Consider the following 23,439-nt stretch of genomic DNA (forward strand, 5'->3'; position numbering starts at 1 on the left):
TAGATCTCTGTGAGTTCAAAGCTAGCCTGGTCTACATAGCAAGTTCCAGCCCAACCAGGGCTACACAGTGAGGCCATCTCTCAAGACAAACAAATAACAACCAAAGCAAACAAACAAGAAACACTGTGGTTAGCCCTTGTAGATACACCAATAGGGAAACTGTAAAGAGGATGAGGCAGGAGATCATGAATTCAAGCTTGGCCTACGTATTCCAGCTGAGCACTATAATCCAGCACTCAGGAGGCTGATCCTGGAGGACTGCTTCAGGTTCTAGACTAGCCAGGGCTGGTGAGACAGCCCAGCAGGTAAAGGTGCCTGCTACCAACCTTGACTATCTGAATTTGACCCCAGCATCCACAAGGTGGACAAAGAAAACCAACTCATGGAAACTGTCCTCTGACCTCCACATTTCATATGCATGCTGGGACATATGTACACCCCTCCACCCCACATTTGCACACAAAATAAATAAATAAAAATTAAAAATAATAAAAATTATAAAGAACCAATATGTTCTCCTTTGGCCTGGGTTTCAAAGTGAAGAAAATCTGGAGCAGAGCTGCTGCTGACCCAAGAGAGACGCACGAAGGAGATGTAACCTTGTCAAAGGGATCTGAGGCAGGGGGATCTTTTGCTACCACAGAATAAACTCACCTAAGCTGACAGGTAGAGTATCTTCACAGTATGCACGTCCTGTGGATCCTGCTCATTCTGGAACTGTATTGTTCACCTTTCAGAGTTTCCAGAAACATATCTCAACACACTATCTCCTTATTTGTCCTTGCAAGCCACAGGGCCTAGCCCTTGAACGATCACGTTGACATGTTATAGGGCTTTATCCACTAACCTGGAAGTGACAGCCCCGGTACATCCTGATGGAGTAGCTCTTTTACCAAGACCTTTTCCAGTTCTGTTGCCCAGCACTGTAGCACCAAGAACAAATGAAATCGATGTGACTGTTGCAAAGTTGAGGAATCTCATGATTTTAAGTACAGTAATTTTATCTTATCAAGTTCCATATTTGAACATATTCAGAATTTCTGTGAAAGATGTGATTTCTCAAACTTAAGGATATTTAGTATCCAGAATATTCTGTATTATCAGTGATGGTAATTATGGAGGTGGTGATGGTGATAGTGGTGGTGATGATGATGGTGGTGGTGATGGTGATAATGGCGACACATAAAATAGGCGAAGCGTTTTCGAAATTTGTTGCTTTTTAATTCACAATGTCCTATAAATGTTATCCCCGTTATCCATACAGGGAGACTAGCGATGAAGAAGATGGAGAAATTCTGCAAATTACAGTGTTAGAAACTTCTGGCACCGTTTCTTAAAGCTTTTTTCCTCTGTTGCTTCTCTCTGTTGCCACCTGCTAGGTGGCAGACATCCGGACCACAGTGGACACTCACCTCCATGACGGGTGCTGGGATTAATTAGAGACACTGTTGATTTGACTAAGTAAATGAATAGATGAATGCATAACTGATGAATGGACACATTAATAGATGGGCAGATGACAGACGAATGGAGAAGACGATTTATAGAAAGATAAATGGACGGGTACATGGCTAGATGACGAATGGATGGAAGGGGAAACAGATGAATGAAATTCTTGGGGTCTAAGCGGAAAAGATGAAGATGTTTTCTCAAGTCTAGAAAATATACACAAACTTGCCTAATCCTTTGCCACCTAGAATCCCCTACACTTGGCTAATTAGCTAACCCTGTCTGCTCAGGTCTTTCACTATTCCCTCTCATCTAACAACAGAGTGCTTTATCCACAAGGGTGTCTGTTCCAGGTTCATTTCACTTCTCCAGGCCCCAGAGATGGGCAGCACCTCCTTCACAGGTTTTGTGTTTGTGTGTGGGGGGTGGGCAGATAACATATACATCAGTTGGTAAAGTGCCTGGGATATATAACTCTTCAATACATGATTACTAAAACCCTTTTTTTAATCTCAATAGTTTAGGATAGTTGCCTGAGGAAATCAAAACCCCACTAAACATGCCATATTGTGATTATGGTCTTTAGCCCTTTTTCATTAGTAGTGGAATCTGCAATAATACAATAACCTTTATTTTATTATGCAGCCCTTGGAAATTGAGGGTTTCATCCATGTCAATTAATTTCTTCGCAGCCCACGTTGGCAGTGACAATCAGAATGTCAAAGTGTCTCTGAGGAATCCTAGGAAATCTGAGGCACTTTACAAAGAGCCTGCCCTGGGTGAGAGACCAGCCGGAATGAATCGTTAATATACTTCACTAGAAGGGGACTCTTCCAAAATGCTAATCCAATCAACCCACAAGGCAAACTTCAGGCTTCTTGTTCAGTGATCACACAGACGACCTTAGGGCTGGGGCTCTTCTCTGGGGAAGCCAGAGGCCCTGTTCCTCAAACCAGGGAGGACTCACAGCTCCAGTATGTCACAGCTGCTGAAAGTGGGGCCTGTGGGGCCCATAGGTACCTCCCATCACAACCAGCTAAGACAACATAGACTGACTGCAGCCACCTGGGCTCTCTAAGGAGCCTTCACATCTTTGGAGAAGGCACACAAGGGAGAAACAAGCTGTTTGAAGAAATAAGGAACTGCCCAAATCCAGCATTTGCTCCAGAGAGTACCTCAAAGGCTCCTCAGCCATCCACTGATCTCTGCACTCCAATCTGAGTCCTTATTAACAGATGAGACATACTTGAAAAATATAAACTATCAAGGTTAGCCAGAGAGGCAAAGAACTAGCCCAGGGCCAGCATCCTATCAAATCTCCAGCCACATCCTTTGCTCTGGACTTTTCTGTTGCATGGTCCTCTCCCTCTTCTCTCCCCAGAAAGTTCTTACTTATCCTACATGGCTCAGTTCATGGATCACCCTCTGGGTAGAAGTTCCAGGCATAAGTACTCTCCATCTACTTAGGAGAAATGGGTTGATGAAGCAAGCGAAGGTTCCACGTGCTCTTGTTCAGCCTTTTTGTCTTGCTTTGTTTAGACTTATTGATGTGTATGGTGTTTTGCTCCCAAGCATATCTATATACTACATGCTAGCCTGGTGCCCATGGAGGTCAGAAAAGAATGTCAGATCCCCTGGAATGAACTGATGTGTGACTGCTGGGAATTGAACCCAGGTCCTCTGGAAGAGCAGTCAGTGCTCTCAATCACCAAGCCATCTCTCTATCTGTTTGTGTTAATATTAGAATCATATCATATTGTGTTTTGGTTACACTTCCCTTCTGTCTGGAACACCCTTCCCCGCCCATAAGCAAGCTATTCCTGTTTGTCATTCTGGTCTCAGTTTAGAAGTCATTTCTGCCTTGCTTGACACATCCCCAGCACAGACATGTGACTATGTGCGTCTATGGATGGATGGTGCACTGGTGGGTTTTAACGTACATGACTGAGTTTGGCTACCCTGCCCTATATGGTGTCTGACATCAAATAGGCACACAGTGTACATCTATCCAGTGATTTCATAGATGGCACCAGGGCTCAGAAGTCCCCAGGTGTCTGCGTTTGGTGACACCCATTGCTGTTCTTGATTCCTCCAGATGTACAAAGGTGTAGCAGGCTTTCCCCTCCTCCTTTTGGAGGCAGCTGAAACTTTAGGGCGCTGCGGGGAGGGCATGGGGAGAGTGGGAAGGGGGAACTATGATGGATGGAGTGAAAAGACACCAGGAGAGGCGAGCAGTTCCCTGAACCTAAATATCAGGAAGATGCAGCATCCTTGTGACAGTGGGAAATCGTTACGTGCTTCCTGAAAGCATGTAGCCCCTCCTCTACCCCCATCTGCCTCCAAAGTCTACTTCTCCAAACAGGTCTCTTAGGACTGACACCCCAAAGGCAGGCATGACACATTTCAAATCCTGCCTTCACTTGCTATTAGCTGTGCAACTTTAGGCTGATTTCTTGGCCATTCTGAGCTTCATTTCCACATTCACTTAAGGCTAAGCCTCACAGAGGAGACATGAGGATTAAACACGGGCAGTGTACCCGGCACTGGGAAAACGTTCTAGCAATGTTTGCTGTTGTTATTTTTCTTCAGCTTGTCAGTCAGGTGGAGCTCGAACAAGAAACAAGTGTGTAACGTGACCCCATCCCTCCGCATTCCTCCCCTCAACTTCTTTTCAGACAGGGTTTCTCTGTGTAACTCCAGCTGTCCTAGAACTCACTTCTGCAGATCAAGCTGGCCTCAAACTCAAAGATCTTCCTACCTCTGCCTGCTAAGTGCTGAGGTAAAAGGCTAGCACTACCATGACAGGCTAACTCCTCCTCATTGCAATCCAATCCCTAATTGAAGCCCAGAGGAACATAGATGATCCACTTCAGGCAGAAGCCCCACCCCTCACCATGTTATGGTCTTCCCACTTTATCATCAGCAAAATGGCTCGGCTGGGTAACTCACCTCATTCTTTTCCGTGGTTTCGGTACAGCCAAGGATGAGATGGCCCTCTGGATAGAAACTGGTACTTTTCAGCGGTGTGAACATGGGTGACTTGCTTGGCCTCTCTGAGCTCACTTCCATCATCTGTAAGATGAGAGTGTCCATCATAGCTCCCGCCTTCAATGAGGATCACTAATCTGGCGAGGAATCGTGTCTGGTACACTGGGAGGAGACAGAAGAGTCTGACACTGTTATCTTGCTGTCTTATTTTGCCAGCAAGTTGGTTACATGGTGGGGGGGGGGGCATCTAGTCTCTGACAGAGTCTGTGTTCTTCCTGAAGTCCAGGTTCGACATGGTCACAGTTCTATTCCTATCTCAGGCTGGGGACTGACCCCTCCTCAAAGGAAGAAGAGCTCTCCTCCTCACGGTACCTCCTAACCTCCCTATCTTCCCAAGCAAGCAATGCTCTGCCTCTCGCAGGTACCGCCATTCTCAGAGTCATTGCCTGCAAAAGCATCCTTTCCTGCACTCTGGAGTCTGGGAAATACGGTCCTTACATAAGGACAGAGGAAGCTGAGCTCTCTGGACTGGGTAGCTGCTCAGGCAGGCTTGGTCCCCCACAGGCAGACAGAACCCTGATCTGACTGTGAGACATGATAACACGCTGGGTGGCATCTGCAAGCTTTGCTCTACCTGTAAGGAGAGATGGTGGCTGATCCCTGGGGACATCTGACTGGCCTGGGTTTTATTCCTAAGTTGGCATTACCTGCCCTCATTCTTGTGTCATCCACTGCTGGTATCCTGGGAGTGTGGGGGTCGTCTCTACTTTGTCATATATGGAAGGTGGTTCCATAGGAGTAGGCTAAGGAATTATGGGAGAGGAAAGGACTCCTAACTCCCCACCTCCCACTTTTTTTTTTTCCAGGAGCAGACTGGGGCCCCCACCTCCATCCAGGTGCCCAGAGGCCTGAGAAGCTGTCGGAAGCACTGAACCTGATGTGTATAACTGCAGGAGATGCCAGCCATCTCCTCCAGATGCAGGCTAAAAATACAGAGGACCGAGGTCCCTCAGTAATGGAGACTTTAAGAGCCTGTGACATGCGGCGACGGCTGTGCAGCCGCTAATGAGCTCCTAGTCGATCGATGCCCGAGACCCGAGTGAGCGTGTGGGCCGGGAGCAGAGACGGGGTGTCACTCGGCATTTGTCCATCCTGACTCAGAAACCTGGAATGTTGGTGTGGGCCAGGAGATTGGGGATCAACTGGAGTGACCCCTTAACATTCAAATAGGGAGACTGAGGTCAAGTGACAGGAAATTGGAAGATAGGTCATGGAGAGCCAAGGCTTCAAAGAACCTTAGCCAGATCTTACTTCTCTTTTTCCCTGCCCCATCCTCAGCTTTGTATTTCAAAGTCCAGCACAGAGCTCTATAGACCATGCAAATGGATGATACTTGAGCACCGAATGAATGAACGAACGAATGAATGAATGAATGAGTAAATATTCGCCCCCAATGCAATGTGGGGCTCCTCAGTGTAAGGGACTATGCTTTGGTTTTCCTGTGGCCCCAGGAGTACCCAGCACCAAGCAGATGCTCAGAAAGGATTTGCTGAATGAGTGAATCTACCCCTTCTGCCTGTGAAGACGAGGAAGGCTGTGAAAATCGTGTCCAGCATCTATTTTCATTGGTCCGACCACTCAGAGAGGATAATCCTGCAAGTTGGAGAGAATAAAAAACAGAGCAGCACAGCAGACATTGCCTGGACGTGTGGCAGGCACAGTCCCGAGTTTTACACAAATCATCTCAATCCTCATATCCACTCTAGGCTGCTGCTCAATTTATTTTTATTCCCATTTTATGCAGGGGAAGGCTAACAGAGCTCACGGAGGTTATGCTCTTTGCCCTGCATTGTGCCTAGAAAGGTATCAAGCCAGGATTCAAACTCAGGCCAGCCTGTCACTCCCGAACCACCGAACCACCTTGCCTCTTTCTGGTACAGCGGGAGAGGACAGGAGAATCGTGGGCCAAAGAAATCCATGCAAGATAGGGGAAAAGAAAAAAAAAACCCACACCTCTAGGGCCCGTAAAGTGTTTGATAAATTCCAGGAGAAGAATAGGAAGAAATAATGAGCATTTGTCAGAGTCTTTTATAGCATGTAAGTCGCTTTTCCCTGCGTTCTCTCATCTGATCTTCACCGCAGGCCTGGGAGCAAGGTATTATCATTATCTCCATTTTATTGGTGAGGAAAGGAAGGCACTCACACCTCCCAGCCTGAGCGGGCAGACTACGCACCTGGGGGGCGGGCAGTGAGACGGCACAGGGATGAAGGCTGTCAGAACCTCTCCCCCAGCTGTCACTGGCTCACAGGGTAAATGCAGGCTCAGGCTCCTGTCTGCCTGTTCTAGGCACAGGGGAAGGGCCAGCAGGGGCCACAGCCCGGCCAAAGGCCATGTCTTCTGGAGAGCTAGCGAGGACACAGTGGCTCTGTCCAGGCCAGGCCCTCAACGTCCCTTTGAGCGGCCCATTCTTCTGGCAGCTCCTCATTGTTTGTGCACTGGAGAAAGCAGAGGCATCCGCCAGCAACACCGCGCTTGGCAGTGGGAAAAATCAGCTCTGGTGGAAGAGTTTAATTAAGCTGAAGCCAAGCATGATGGCTCACACTTGTCGTCCCAGCAATCTAAAGGCAGAGACAGGAGGATTGCTGCAAGTTAGGGACTAATATGGGCTACGTAGTGAGTTCCGGGCCAGCCAGGGTCACATAGTAAGACTCTGTCTCAAGAATACAAAGCAAAGCAAACCCAAAAGGAGCTTGCTTAAGATGCAGAAGTGTGATGGGAGAAGAACAGAAACCATGTGTGGAAGGAGACAGGAGTCCACCACACTCTTCTGGTTCCCCTGGCTCCCAGCTGCTCTGACAGGAATTTGACCCTTGGAACATGTGGCCAAGGTTGGGCAGAGAATAAATGTGGTGACACCTCCCTGGATGTTCCCCACAGGAACCCTAAGTTCAGGTCTGCCGTAACGGAGAGTTGGTGCATGGCTCTCTTTCTATACACAGTCCCACATCTCCAAAGCGGGCAGGAGGGCCAGGAAGCTGCTGTCTGCACGCTGGCACGTCCTCATTTTCCTATTGATTGATCTAGCTCTGCAAAAGTTTTACCACCTGCACTTTCTGGATCAGTTCAGATGGATGTCTCAAAAAGACAGCAACAGCAAAAACCCACAAAGAAGAAGCAAAAAACCCAAGCCGTGTATGGTGATACATGACTCTAATCCTATAACTTAGAAGATAGAGCTGCAGGCCAGCCAGGGATACATAGTGAGATCTTGTCTCAAAATAACAATAAAACTCAGATATATGCAAAAATGATAACCGAGTTTTTATGCAATTGCATTTTTTTTTTCGTTTCATAGCCCTGCAGTTGAAAGGGGAAACCCAGTGACAGACTGCTCCTTCAGGATTCAGACGTGCTTGCTGCATAGATGAGCCCAGCTGTGTGCCAGGGGCTGGGCTAGGATCTGACGCTGACATGCTGGGCCAGCCTGTCCCTGATGGCAGGCATTTCAGGCCCAGGGGATGCACCAGTGATCTCCACAAGATGTCAGGAAAAGCCCTGACTCTGTGCTGCAGAAGGAGGTGGTAGTAGAGGCAGATGAGGTGGCCATAACACACTTCAGCTCTGGGATCCAGCTGCAGTGTTAGCTATGCTATTTTGAGCTGGTGACTTTGGACGAGTAGCTTGGCCTCTTTGTGACTCGGTTTCCTTCTGAGTGAAATCGGATTAATTACGGTGATGAGGCTGTAAGGACTGAGCTAACTCCTACAAAGCACTCAGAATAGTGCCTGGTCAACAGCAGAATCTATGATGTGTCAACTGTCATTGTTTTTGCTTCATAAGTTGTAAGACTTAGATATGGAAAAACGTTTGGGAAACACTGAGCCCAGAGTAAGTGCTCAATAAAGATAAGCTGCTATTACTTTTGTTATTAAGTCGCAGTTGTCATTGCCGGCCAGGTGGGCGGGAGGGAGGAGAGGAGAGGAATCCAAGGCAGGAGGACAGCATATGCAAAGGCCTGGAGGCCAGACAGAGCCTGGCGCATTTGGCAAAGTCAAGAAGCTCAATTAGACTGGCACACAGCCTGGGTTCTAGGAACAAGGCAGAAAGGGCTTGGGAAGGTGGCGGCTGAGCGGCTGGACCTCAGGGCGTCTGGGACAGTGAGCCTCCCTTGACCCATGCTCATTGGCACTGTGAGTGTCTGGGTTGATGAAGGCTTGCCTGGGGGGCAGAGGGGAAGATGGGCAGTGTAAGGGGGTTGCCCTGGACCCAGTCCCTTCAAGCTTGGCGCTGCTTTTCCAGCTATCAATTAGGGAGTCTCAGTGCAAGAGGCTCACCTTTCTTATGCGACACATGTCACATCCGCGAACGCTCAAAACAGCTTCGCCTTGGCAAAGCATCTTGTGCTGTCTGTTTGTTCTTTGGTGTCTGCGTGTAACTCTTGTCGTTCCCAAGACGCCTGTGATTTGCTGGTCTCTGACAGCCATTACCTGCTCGGAACCTCTGCCTGCCACACAGCCCACCTGGTAGCACCCTGTTCCATCCTCTCTTAGCCATTCTTGTAGTTGATTCTACTTCAGGCCCAGGGGTGGGATATCATGAACTGGGAATGCTGGCCAGAGTTTAGAAATCGCCTCCACCACTTAGGAACATTGACCGGCGACTCAACAACCTTGGCATGCTTATTGCATTTCACTAAGAACTGGACCACGTCCACATAGCTGACGAGTGTTCCTGAAAGGTAAGATTTGAACTCACGTCTCTGCCACTGCAGTCTGTACACTTACTCCTGGACCAGTCTGCCATTCTCTCCAACTCTCTGGCTCCCCACCCAACTGATCCTAAAGAGAAGAGCTGGAATTCAACATGAGCAGCTGGGTCAGTATAGGAAACCAGCTCATCAGACCCTGAGGCTTCATTACCCCTGAGGAGAAGACCCCCCCAGATGTGTAATCAACCAATGTTGGCCTCCAAATCTCATCCCCTTTTCAAAGGCAGTCCCCTTGCTCACCATCAGCAACGGTAGCTTGGCTCCTCCATCACTTCCAGAGACATGCCCCACTGTGAGTTCTGTTATCAAGCAGTCAGCTCAAGATCAATGTCATTATCATCATAACAGGTACAAATATGGTTCATGTAAGGTTTAAGGGCCTTTGCCTGTTTCTGTGTCCCTTTTCTCCGTGTTCTGGGACACTGAGGTGTAGGAGCAAAGGACATGCAGGGTTTCCATTTGCGGTGATCCCCTTGCAGGCAGAGCTCAGAGTCCCGTTCTCCTTTGCAGCCTGGATTCCAGTAGGTGCTGAGAATATCTGGTCAAATAACTACAACCATGGATGCCGTTGCTGGTTGAACTGCCCTGCGCTTTTCATTACAGGATCCCACTCAGCTCTGCCGGTCATCACGGAGAGGAGGTGTCCCATGCTACCGTCTCGCCAGCAAGAACCACGCGGAACACTAGGATCCTTCTGCAGGAATGGCTTTAATACCCCTTGGGAGAGCGAGCATCAGCCAACATGGCCGGGGACCCAGATATGATGGAACCCATCCCTTATATAGGAAACAGACCCTGCTTCGGACGTGTCACTCTTGGATTGGTCCGCTGCTCCCAGTCCTAGGTGATGCCTCGGGAGTAGGCGGGGACACAGAAGTGGAAAGTTACCAACACGTGTGCGTTCACCTGGCGGTGAAGCCGGATGTCAGCGCCATCTTGATGATGGAGAATGTGGCTGCGGCCCCCCACAAGGAGGGATTACACACTTCCCCATGCCAGGAAACTGAGGATCTGTCATGTGATACAGATCACAGCCAGAAGCGGAGCCAGGATGCCAAAGCCAGGGTTCCCTGCTCCTTAGCCTGTGCTCTTTACCCCCCCCACCCCATAGAACCCCTTGGTGCAACCGGTGATTGAGTGGGGGAGCCCCTACACCCCTCCAGGTTTGCTGTAGCACCTGAGCCCTCCCCACAATCATTGGACATATAGGTCTCTGCTCACACTACATCCTTCCCCGACCCACGATACAGTGCAAAGCCTCTCTCAACAGAGCTTATTATTTCTAATCTTAGGAGAGAAAGCTGAGTTCAAAGCCATTTCCGACTCCATTCAAGTCAGGCAACAGTTCTCGCTTTGCCTCTCTGACCCCCCTACCACCCCGCCTCCTCCTCCAACTGGCGCCAACAACACAAGATAAATCTTTCCTCCGAAATATAATAGTTGTTCTTTCCTCTTCCCGTGGAAGCCTCTGCCAGGTAATTAGCATACGCTGACACCTTGATAGACGAAAAGAAAGGCATGAGATAATTCCCTTTTTCTTTAACCATTACAGTATGAAGGAGCCTTTCAATTTGCCAGTTACCCAATCCAGCATTCCTGCACGCAGCCCACCGTGTGACATGTTTTTCTTGCGGATCCTACCATCTCTGGTATTCATCGCCAACCCCGGGTCACACTTGATAGAGAAATTCCCCCTCTTCACTGCTGACACTTTCCTGGTAGGAGGGGCAGCCAGCGTTCAAACTGGCTGGAAATTGCAGGGATGATGTGGTCATACTCGGTTGAGCGCCCCCAGCCAACAGCCTGAGGCCTTGCGAAGGCCTCCACAGGCCGTTTTTTAAATCCTTCTCTCCTTCCCCTCTCTATATTTTGCTCTCCTGAAGCAAGCATATATATGTGTGGGTGTGTGTGGGTGTGTGTGTGTGTATCCTCCTGAAGAGGATGAACCTTGTCCAGTCTCAGGGAATAACTAAGACAGAAGTTGGTACCGACAGGCCTGATCATGCTGGATTTTGGAGGCATATAGACTATTTGGGGACTTTAGACTAGAAAAGTGGAATGCTTTGATGGGCTTCATGGGCCATTCTAGGACAAGCTTGAAAGACAATAGAGAGCAATGTGGACTACGGAGGCCCAGCTCAAGAGAGTTCAAAGTGGGAACAGTACTAGCAACTGGACTAGCGACCATTCCTGTGATATTTTGTCGTTCTAAATTTCTGCTCTTGCCCTAAGAATCTGCCCGAGGCTAAATTGAAAGGTATCGGATTAATCTTCTTGGTGGAGGAGAATTCAAGACAGACTAATACTGACTCTGTCGTGTGGTTGTTAGTAGTCTCTCTTGTGCAGCGATAAGAAGACAAAGAGCGAGGAGGGCTAAAGGAAATACAAAATGAACCCCGCCCCCAGAAAGAGCATCAGGAAATTTAGTGTCGGAGCCAAGGCCTGTGCTACAGAGGTGAGAAGATTAAAGAAATAAGACCTATTCTGAAATGGAATCAAAGGGAAGGTACTCTCAGGGTGAGACCCCACTCAACTAAACTGCCAGCTCCTAGGAAGGAAAGGCCTGGGGAATTTTGTTCTTTGCTGCTAAAGAGCAACAACAAAGGAGAGACGTTGCAAATGAGATTCAAGGGGTGAGCGGTGGAGCCCAAGCAGGCAGCTGAACTGGGCGGCATCTGCTGGTTGGTGCTGGTTTCAAAGATGTGAAGGATACACAAGTAAAAGGGTTATGGAATCTTCTTCCGTGGTTAAGGAGCACTGCTGAGGCCTGGCAGGTGGCAAGGGAGTCCCTGCATGGAGGCCCCTAGGGGCCATTTTGTGAAGCCATGAACAGGATGCTTTCGTGGGAGACCCCAGTATATTAAAGATGTCAGAGTCATGGAATATCTGCCAAGGGGAGCTACACACAGGGAATGGAAAGAGCCCTAGAGAGAGAAACATGTTGTAGTCAGCAAATCCAGAAGGGCAGAGCCATCTAAGCCCTTTAACATCCACCAGCATAGAGCTACATGATTTGGAGTTTGCCCTGCTGTGTTTTGATCTTGCTATGGGTCAGTAGTTCCTCACTCTGCTCCCTGTCTTCCATTTTGGAATGGTCATGTATATCCTGTACCATTGTATGTTGGAAGTATGTAATTTACTTTTTGATTTTATGGGATGTTATAATTAGGAGATTGCCTTTAGTCTCAGAAGGGACTTTGGACTTTTAAACTACGCTGAGACTGAAGGACTATGGAAACTTTTGAAGTTAGACTAAATGCATTTTGCTTGATGATATGGTCATGAGTCTATGAGTTCAGGGAGTGAAATATGGTGGCTCGATGAGAGGCCTCCCAGGCTAATATATTTGAATGTTTGGTCCCCAGGTGGTAAAACTATTTGGGAAAGATTAGATGCTGTGGCCTTGTTGGAGGAGACATGTCAATAAGGTGTGCTTTGTGTTTTGAGGTTTCAAAGTACTTCTGTAATTCCCAGTGTCTCTTTCTTTCTTCCTCTTACTTGAGGGTCAAGGGTGAACTCTCAGCTATTCCTGACCCCATGTTCTTGCTCTGCCATCATGGACTCTCATCCTCTGAAACTATAAGCTTCAAATTAAATCATTTTTTTATAGGTTACTTTGGTCAGCCAGGTGGTAGTGCTTCACGCCTTTAACCCCAGCGTTTGGATGGCATGCAGATCTCTGAGTTCGAGGCCAGCCTGGTTTTATTTATTTATTATTTATTTTTTTAAAGATTTATTTATTTATTTGTTTGTTTGTTTGTTTGTTATGTATGCAGCATTCCTTCCATGTATGCTTGCATGCCAGAAGAGTACACCAGATCTCATTATAGATGGCTGTGAGCCACCATGTGGTTGCTGGGAATTGAACTCAGGACCTCTGGGAGAGCAGTCAGTGCTCTTAACCTCTGAGACATCTCTCCAGCTCCCAAGCCTGGTTTTATAAAGCAAGTTCCAGGTCAGCCAGGGATATGCAGAGAAACCCTATTTAAAAATAACAACCACAACATAAGTTTCCTTGGTCATAGAAATAGGAAAGTGACTAAGACAGTGGGGCAAGCAGCATGGTCATCTATTTGATAGGTCAGAGAAAAAGCTACCTGGACCAGCCAGGCAGCAAGACCTCCCAAGGCCAGGGGTGGGCTTCAGGCATCTGAGTAGAAACTGAAACCAGAGGCATTCTGACAGTACATCAAGACTGCCACAGGAAGTCTCTGGCTCCCATCTTTCAAATCCTTTCCTAAGGAACAGGTCCACACCAGGCAAGAGACTGAGATGTATCACTCTGTCCTCTTCCTGGTTTGCTCTTGGATCCCTCTTCTTGAGTCGAACAGGTTCTGATTCTCTCCTGTGGTCCCAGAACTAGAGTGAGAGCTGGACCAAGAGCCTAGAAGACAGCTTCGGCTCGTGCAAACACGTCCCTTTCCCTTCTTCATCTGCGGTAGGCTAAGAGATGGCAGGCATGCTAGTTCACTCCTGAAAGTATAGCACTCAGGAGACTGAGGTGGGAGGATTCTAAGTTCCGGACCAGTCTAGGCTGCTCCCTGGCAAGATCTTGATGCTCTTGACTCCTTTCCTTCTCCTTCTTCTTTTTTCTCTCTCCCCTCCTCCTCATCCTCATCCTCCTTGAGACAGCATCTCTGTGTAGCCTTTGCTATCCTGGAACTCACTATGATAGACCAAGCTGATATGGAACTCACAGAGCTCCATCTGCCTCAGCCTCCCAAGGGCTGGGATTAAAGGTCTATGCCACCCAACTCTTCATTCTTATTTTAAAAGTATTTATTTGTTTCATATATTTATTTATTTTGAGATAGGGTCTCACTACATAGCCTAGAACTCACAAAGAGCTGCCTGCCTCTGTCTTCCAAGTACTGGGATTAAGGGCATGTGCCACGACAGTGAGTTTTATTTCTCTCTCTCTGTCTCTCTCTCTCTGTGTCTCTCTCTCTGTCTCTCTCTCTGTCTCTGTCTCTCGCTCTCGCTCTCTCTCTCTCTCTCTCTCTCTCTGTCTCTCTCTCTCTCTGTCTCTCTCTCTCTCTCTCTCTCTGTGTGTGTGTGTGTGTGTATGCCACATGTGTACAGGTGCACTCCAAATCCAGAAGAGAGAGTTTGATCTCCTAAGGGTAGAATTACTAGTGGTTGTGAGCAGCCTGGTGTGAGGGCTGGAAGCTGAAGTCAGCTCTCTGCAGGAGCAGCAGATCTTTACCCCTGAGCCATCTCTCCAGCCCTAACCCTGTCTTGTAAGAGGAGAGCAAGAAGTTTCTATTTTTATCATTAAAAAATGGGGCTAGAGACAGGCATCTAGACAAAATGCCTATACACATAAAATAAAATAACTAAAGAGTTAGCTTTAAAAAAAAATCTTACAACTTCTTTTATTTATTCTTTGATAGCTTTATATACTTATGCAGTACATCTTGATTATCCAACTCTACTCTCTCGTTCTCCTGGGACAACACCCAACAAATCCCCCACCCACGTTCATATCTTTTTTTTTTTTTAAGATTTATTTATTTATTATGTACGCATTGTTCAACCTCCACGTATGCCTGCAGGCCAGAAGAGGGCACCAGATCTCATTACAGTTGGTTGTGAGCCACCATGTGGGTGCTGGGAATTGAACTCAGGACCTCTGGAAGAGCTGTCAGTTCTCTTAACCTCTGAGCCTTCTCTCCAGCCCATCTTTTTTTTTTTACCCACTGAGTCCAGTTAGTGCTGTCTGCTGGGCAGCTGACAGACCTTGTTGGCTTGGCCTTGTGCAGGCCTTATGCGGTTGGCCATATCAACTGTGAGCTTATGAGTGTGACGGCCGTGTCGCGTCCAGAAGACAGCGTGCCACAGCACTCCTCTCCACCCTCCAGCTTTGGGTAAGAGGGTTTCGCTTTAAAACAAACAAACAAACAAACAAAAAACTTTGTTTTGTTTTGCTTTGGTTTTTCAAGATGGGGTCTCTCTCTGTGTGCAGCCCTGGCTGTTCAGGAACTTGCTCTGTAGACCAGGCTGACCTTGAACTCACAGAGATCTGCCCACCTTTGCCACTGGAGTGCTGGGATTAAAGGCATGCACCAGGACTGCCCAGTGGGCAAGAGGCTTTAAATAAAGGAACTGGCCAGCTGAGCCCAAGTAAGCCTGTTTCTCCTCCTCCCCAGGAGTCTGTTGGGCTTCCAGGTGCCTCAGTCTTCAAACATTTACCTTGACTTCCTACCTTCTCCTCCATCTCTTCACACATGGAAATCAAAGTGAGTTTTAAAAGACTTACACAAATAAGATTATAGCAGTTGGGGCTGAAAAGGTAGTTCAGAGGTTAAGAGCACTGACTGTTTTCCCAGAGGTCCTGAGTTCAGTTCCCAGCAACCACATGGTGTCTCACAACTATCTGTAATGAGATCTGCTGCCCTCTTCTGGCCTACAGGCATGCATGCAGGCAGAACACTGTACATAATAAATAAATAAATAAATAAATAAATCTTTTTAAAAAATTATAGCACTGGGGCTGGAGAGATGGCTCAGAGGTTGAGAGCATTGCCTGCTCTTCCAAAGGTCCTGAGTTCAATTCCCAGCAACCACATGGTGGCTCACAACCATCTGTAATGGGGTCTGGTGCCCTCTTCTGGCCTGCAGGCATACACACAGACAGAATATTGTATACATAACAAATAAATAAATATTTAAAAAAAATTATAGCACTTATTTTTGTTATTGCTGGGTTTTTTTTTAATTATTTATTTACTAAGTACACAGTGTTCAGCTTCCATGCCTGCAGGCCAGAAGAGGGCACCAGATCTCATTACAGATGGTTGTGAGCCACCATGTGGTTGCTGGGAATTGAACTCAGGACCTTTGGAAGAGCAGGCAATGCTCTCAACCTCTGAGCCATCTCTCCAGCCCTGTTATTGCTGGTTTTTAATCCCCTATAAAGATTGTAGTGTGGGTGGGGGGAAGGACTGATTCTAAATGCATGAGTGGACAGTATGACCTGGCTCAGTCCGCCCACTCAGGCTTGTTGCCCCAGGTAGTGTGGTCCTATGGCTGATAGCCTCCTCTGAGGTCAAAATCACCTCAACCACAGAACATGACATCATCCAAGGTGATGCCTCCCTAGGTCTCCATATTCTCAGCTGACTAGAAAGAGCAGCCAGCAGCCCAGCTCTAGACATCCCTGAAGGATGCTGTAGTTCTAGGCGTCCCATGGGCCGACCAAGTCTGATGCTGGCCCTGGCCCCCGGGTCCCTGCAGTGCGCATTCCTGCTTCTGCCTCCCTTGCACTGGGACTGATTAAGCCCAAAGAGCACCTAAACAGATTCCACACGCAAAAGCCAAGCCAGGCACACAGCCCAAAACAACCCTCTGGCCTTCTCCAGCAATGTAATGAATGTTTTATAAATATAAATGCTTATTTTTTATTTTATTTTTTGACAGGGTCTCCCCCTGGCTGGCCCTGAACTCACTATGCAGTTGAGGTTGGCCTCAAACTTGCGGCTTTTGCCTCAACCTCCTTTACATGTACAATCCACCATGCCCAACTATAAATATGTATTTATAAAATACATACATGGAGACAGGGTTTCATGTAAACTAGGCTAGCCTGGGACTCATAGGTAATAAAGGATAACCTTGCATTTATAAGCCTCCTGCCTCCTCCTCTAAGGGGCTGAGACACAGGCAATTGACCCAAGCCAAGACCTGATGCATGCTAAGTTTCACTGCGTAACTACGTCATTAGCCTCAGTTTGGCTTTTTGAGACAAGTTTCACTATGTAGCCCAGGCTGGCCTCGGGCTCCTGAATGCTAGGATTATCAGTGTGCATGGTTAAGGCTGGTAACTATGACTGTGTTTAACACCAGCCAAGCCTTCTGCAATACTCTGACGCTTGCCTGTGTTTCTCATCTCCTGCCATGGAAGCCTTTCCCCACCCGTCACCTTGTTTGAAATCTCAACTTCAAAGCACTCCCTGCTTTTCATTCTTGATATTTGTTAGTTATCACTAACACACACACACACACACACACACACACACACACTTGATGTGTTTCTTTTGTCTCTTCTATAGAACACAAGCTTCATGGGGGCAGGAGTTCAAGCTGCATAGTCCCTATAGTAGCCTACAGCTCAGGAGTGTCCGGCACATGGAAGGTATTCAACTGTTTCCATCGCACTGCTCCCGGAACCCAGAAAATGGAATTAATATAAAGTGAATGAAGGAAGGAAGGAATGAGGCAGTGTCTACCATCTGGCTCCCTCTAAAAGCCATCTCACTTTCAGGGACCTCGCTTCTCTCTGGTGACCTCTCCAGATGTCCACAACCACGTCTGTGCTCTGATACATAAGCCTCGAATCAGACTCTTGGACCCTGGTCAAATTGGCCTGTGGCTACAAGTCAGGGCTTTGAACACAAACCCCGTGGGACTAATGAAGGGACATTGACATCGGGAAGCCTCTCCCTACACTGTGAGGCTGCTGACGCAGCTTGCAAGAGACCCAAGGACGATCCTGCTCCCGCAGCCTGACCTCTCAGAGGGAAGGGACAAGCCTGCAAGTTCACAGTCCACTGACCAACACTTTCCAGAGGTCTCAAAAAAATGAAAAGAGTGAAGCCTGGGTTGTAGCTTAGTGGCTGAGCCCTCACCTAGCATGCACGATTCCCAGAAGTAAATAAAAACACCAGACAGTGAATTTCTGATACCCCACTCTACCTGGCTCCCAACACAAGCACAGCGGGGTGGGGTGGGGGGCGTGGAGAGGAAGACACCCAGTGACTGTGCTCTGAGGCTTTCTGTCCAGTTCCTCGGATTTGCTTTCTCCATCCTCAGCATCACCACGTCTCTCGTGTGATAGGCAGGGGTGGCGGAGGATGCCTATGGCAGTCAGTATCATCCGCCCTATTTCTACATACCACCCCACCCCACAGACACAGCTAGCTTCAAGCTACCCTGTGACCTCTCCTCTTGAAAACCTCTTACTGAACGTTAGCCTTTGCTCTGGTACCCCACTCTCACTCTAGAATCAGCTAAGTCCCCCTACAGTCAGTGACACCTCCTATCATATGGTCCTCTCCTTTTCCTATCTCTTATGTATATGGACCAAATCAATTTTCCTGGCATCTCCTTCCTTCTGGGCCAGCCAATTATTATATTCTGCTGCAGGTCACTCTTTCACCTACCTGCCAGATCTCCCCAAATCAGCAGCAGTCTAACCCACTAGGTACTCTTACAGGGGCTTGCCATTTCTTTCATCTTCCTCTCTGTCTTCGTAATTGCCCCAGACAGTGGCAGGACTCAACCTCCCCACTCTGCAGATGAAGCAACAAAGGCTTCAAGACGAAGAGATCGGTAAGAGCCATCCCAGCTCATTTCTCCTTCCAACTCAGTAATTGGCACTGCCAACCACCAAGATGCCCGAAACAAGCATTGCTCCTCCCCACCACTATCCTTCACCTCATCCTTTCTTCCACAGCCAAGTGGTTCCCAACCACACAGACCAGACTGAATTGCTTCTCAGGCAGCTCACCCCTCTCCAGCAATATCTCCTTGGTCCATGGGAGTTGACACGCCCCTCCCCGGATGCTTGTCAAGGTCTCCCTCTCCGCCTTTAGTATGGCCCTACCCATTCTATACATCGCTCCACTTGCTTCTCCCGCACATATTCACTCAACCCACTCATTCAACAAATGGTTACTGAGAGGTTAATGCGTGCCAGGCACTGCCCTGAATACAAGGGTATAACAATGAAACAAGCAAAACCATTGTCTTCATGCAGCTCGCGATCCGATGAAGTGGTGAGGGACCAGTGGTAAGTACTCAAGTAAATTTGCAGTGTTCCATGGTGGTAGCTGCTGCGAAAAGGAACAGAGCAAAAGAGGAAACCAGAGAGCACTCAGGCAGGAGGTGGGAAGGAAGGGAGGCCTCACTGAGCCTATGCCTGCAGAGGTGGGGGGAGCATCGTCCCACTGACACCTGCGGCTGGACCAGGCAGCTAGAACATCCAGTGTAAATCCTGGGAAAGAACGGAGCTTTGCAAACTCATTCTTAAGGAAGGATGCAGAGACCTGCAAGGCTAGAGGAATGAGAAGAGAGGGAGAGACATAGTGATTCACACTGGTAATCCTACCTAGCTGGCTGAGGTAAAAGGATTAGCATCTAGTTCTAAGCTAGCTCAGGCTACATAGTCCAGGCCAGGTTGAGCTACAGAATAAGGCCACAAACCAAAAAGAGAATCATGAGACATATCAGCAGCTTAAGGTACCTGCCACCAGGCCTGATAACTTGAGACTGACCCCCGGGAAGCACAAGGTCCAAGGAGGGAAACAACCCCCTCAAGTTGCTCTCTGAGTTCTCTGTGAACGCCATGGTGAGCTCACATGAGCTCACTGAATAAATAAATAAACAGTCGTAATTTTCTTAGAGATGGGAGGGGTGACATTCGACAATGGCCTCACTTCACAGTGTCTGCCGAATCGCCATGAAAACACTGGCTTTGCCCCACCCCGTGTGAGAGGTAAGGTCGCTGGGCAGAGCCCTGATGCGATCTACCTCACCTGTTAGCAGGATCCCTCCACCTTTGGGCGTGGAGAGTAGACAGCAGGGGAGCTGAGCCAGGCGGCCACTGTAGCAATGCAGAAGAGAGATGGTGACAGCGGGAACCAGACTGCCGACCATGGAAGTGGCAGGGAATGGCCAGACGCCCGGTGAGGTACGACAGCGGTGCTGACAAAGGCTGCGGCTACCTCATGTTGGTGCAAAATGAAGAACCAGGAATGACATCAAAGATGATGAGGATCTGATGACTCCCCTATTCCCTGTGCTTAGGTTGGTCCAAAGTGTTTGCCAAGGGTTATAAGGTACTTTCTGATGCCAAGGATTGTAGGGTACTTCCTGATCTCTTCCTTTCCCTTGATCATCCAGGATCGATGAGTATTAATAGTACCAAACAGTTATCGGATGTTGACCTCATGCCCGGCCTGTACCAAGTGCTTGGTGAATGCTCTCATCATTCTCCACAAAAATCCAATGAAGGGAATGCTGTGATTTCCTTTCTACCATTAATATACCCATTTAACAGAAGAGGAAAACAAAGCACAGAAAGGCTAAAGAACTTGATCTGGTCACAAAGACAGAAAATAGGAAACGTAGAATTTGAAGCCAGAACTGTTTTCCTTTTTTTCTTGTTTTGAAGGTTGGGGATTGAGACCTGGCTCTTGAGCTTGCTATGTTCGCCAGGCTGGCTTCAAACTCAAAAGATCTGTCTGCCTCTGCCTTCAAACCCATGAGTCCCCAAACCTGTCTCCAGAACTGTATCTCTAAGCACATGGAGACTGACATTTTAGTTCCACAATCAGCCATGACCTCACTCTCTCAAATTCAACGTCCTCTATCAGGTAAAAACCTTTGCCTGATGAAATTGCTGTATTCTGAGGACCCAGGAGGAGTGAGGGTGCCCTTCTCTGTGCTCTGAAGTTGTCCTGTTTGCTCTGTCTCAGCTCTTAGGGCCCGGAGGCAGGTTACATATGGAAGGCAGAGACCATCTCTCTTTGTCCTTACAGCTAAATCCAAAGCAGAGAACGGAGCCTGGCACACAGGCCCCGGTCATGACCTACGGATTGATGAATCTCAGCCATTCCCCCTCTTAAGGCAAGCTCACACGGCCTCTACTAGTGTCCGGGGCCTGTGTGTCACCTTTGCTCCCTGCGTAGTAGATTTCTACAGTCGCTTTCGCTGACCACTTACTTTGCACTTAATTGCACTTTGCATAATGCCCCGTCACCCCAACCATCCATGACATGAATAGGATGAATAAGATGAGCTCCATTCGACAGGTAAGAAAACTGAGGCGTTCTCAAGCTCGGCGAATTCCTAGTCGGAATGCAGTTGGGGCTTGCTAATCACATTCTGATGAATCGAACTTGACCGTTGGCAAAGCCTGACACAGAACCCACAAGTCAACAAGTGAACAAAGCGGCAGTCCAGGCGGAGGGGCGGGAGAGAAAGGGCTCCCCTCCTCCCTCCTCAGCCCTCTCTCTTCATTCATCTCCCCTTCGCGCCCTTAATAAAAGCCTGGAGATTGACCGATGAAGGGGGCTGATTCCCCCGTGAGAAAAACATCCTTTACACAAGAACATTCAAACAGGATCAGAATTCGTCCGCGAGGCACGGACTTCATGGGGACGGAGAGTTGTGGGAGAAGGCGGTGCAGAGGGATGGGGAACGATCTTTTATTTATTTATTTCCCTCTAGGAGCATTCACCTTTCATTAAAACAGCCTCCGGATGTAGGTGCAATCAAACATTCATTAGACAAGCAAGGTACATTTAAGAAAAAGCTAACAACGCCCAGCGCGCGCGCGCGCACATCCACACATGAAGCCATAATCAATCTGCGAAATGAAACCAGGTCCTTCAGGCGAGAAAAGCAGACCCTGTTCCTCCGCACCCAGCTTCCCAGACCCTGAGTCCCCGTCTCTCCCACGATCCCGCACCTGCGGAGGGCGGGGCCTGCGCCTCATTCTCAGGGCCTCTGGGGTGGGACAAAAAAAAGGGGGGGGGGAGTCCTTCCCAGTTGCTGAACCTTGGCAGGTTTTTCCATGATCTGAAGCTCAGTTTTTGCATCTGTTCCCAAACCTAGACTTGGACGTTGAGCTCATCCCTCGCCCAACACAACCCCCTGCTTAGGACAGAGGGGCTGCAGGCGAGTGTTCCACAATGCTGGTCCCCCCATCCTGTCAATCATGAAGGGCTTCCCGGAGGAGGGGATGGCAGTGGAGCTGGGGAATGGGGGTAAGGAAGCGGCTTGACAGATGGGGAGTAGGAGGCTCTTCCCAGCATATGGGGCTGCGTGGGTGGAAGGAGTCTGGGGCGGGCGGGGGATGGAGGGGCGCTGGGCTGCGGAGACAGTCCTTGGAGCGGGGACACGCGCTGGAGTGGGGGTGGGCATGTGAACCGGACGAAGGAGAGGGGAGGTAACCCCCAAAGGTGGAGGCGGGGAGTGGGGGTGGCCACGGCCGAACTCAGGCCGGAGCCAGGGAAGGAGCCGGGCGCCCAGCACCTTGCACAAGGGCGCCCCCTGATGGCGCCTTGGTAGTCAAACGCAATTTCTATTTTCTGGGGGAAAAAAATCAGTTTAGTGGAATCCTTTTTTCTTTTTTCTTTCTCTCTTTTTGTCTTTACATGACAAGGTCTCATGTAGCCCATGCTGGCCTCGAACTTGTTATATTGCGAGGGATGACCTTGAACTTTTGATCTTCTTGCCTTCAACACCGCAGTGCTTGGGTTACAGGGGTATGGTAACACACCCGGTTTAAATTTAATCAGATACAAGCTCTCGCTGGACTGAGATCGCCCTTCAAGAGGCAGCCCAGCCCACTTTACAGAGCAGAGAATCGAGGCCACAGAGGTCATAGAGGCTGATCTGAAAGAAGCAGGATTCTAATCCATGTTTTCGTTTCCTCAACACGGAAGCCTAGCCTCTAGCATGCAGGAGATACACTGCAGGCCATAAGTAAACAGGCCCTTGGCTTCCTGGGGGCTTATAGTCTAGATGAGGAGACCTAGACTAACAAATGAGCAAAATAATGTCCCGCTGAGGAATAAATGAATCGGCTTGTGTGAGGGACTAGCTTCCCTCAGCCTGCCTCCCCCTCAACACTCCCTAGGCGACCAGGATGTGTCAGCCTTGGCTTCAACGCAGGCAACAAAGGAAGGTGGCTCTGAGGGTGGAACTATGATAGAGGGGTTCAGATCCCCAAGGACAGAGCACGCCCATCCCTAGCGTGGCTTCCACGTTCTGCCACTAGCGCCTGCAACCTCCGGCTTTTCCACTCTAGCCCAAGCAACTGAATCATTTCCTCATCCCAACACGATGAGGTTTTAATCTGCCTTTATAAAGCAGCCCAGCTGCCCGGGGCAGGGGTGGGGGGTGGGGGTCTTACTGGGTTTTCTGTACGTTGATCCTGGCTGCTCTAACCTAGCAGGTTCTGAGATGAAGTCGGGAGGGGTCCGCACTCTGGAAAATTTTATGGGAACACCAAGGTTTGATGTGGGCAGAAGCCTGGAGCATTCAGGCTGCAGCCGTCAGGATTTCAGCCCTGCCTTGGAGGCTGGGCTGCGGTCAGAGTGTGGGACTGGGGTGTGAAGGGGTGGAGTTTTAGTCTACAAATTGAGCTCAGAACACTAGGCTGTGCTGGAAGAACCAGACCACTGTCTGGGCAGCTTTGCAGCTCCAAGCAGAGCGTCGAAGGGAG

Source organism: Myodes glareolus, chromosome 13, assembly GCF_982192425.1.
Source record: "Myodes glareolus chromosome 13, mMyoGla1.1, whole genome shotgun sequence".
NCBI lineage: Eukaryota > Metazoa > Chordata > Mammalia > Rodentia > Cricetidae > Myodes > Myodes glareolus.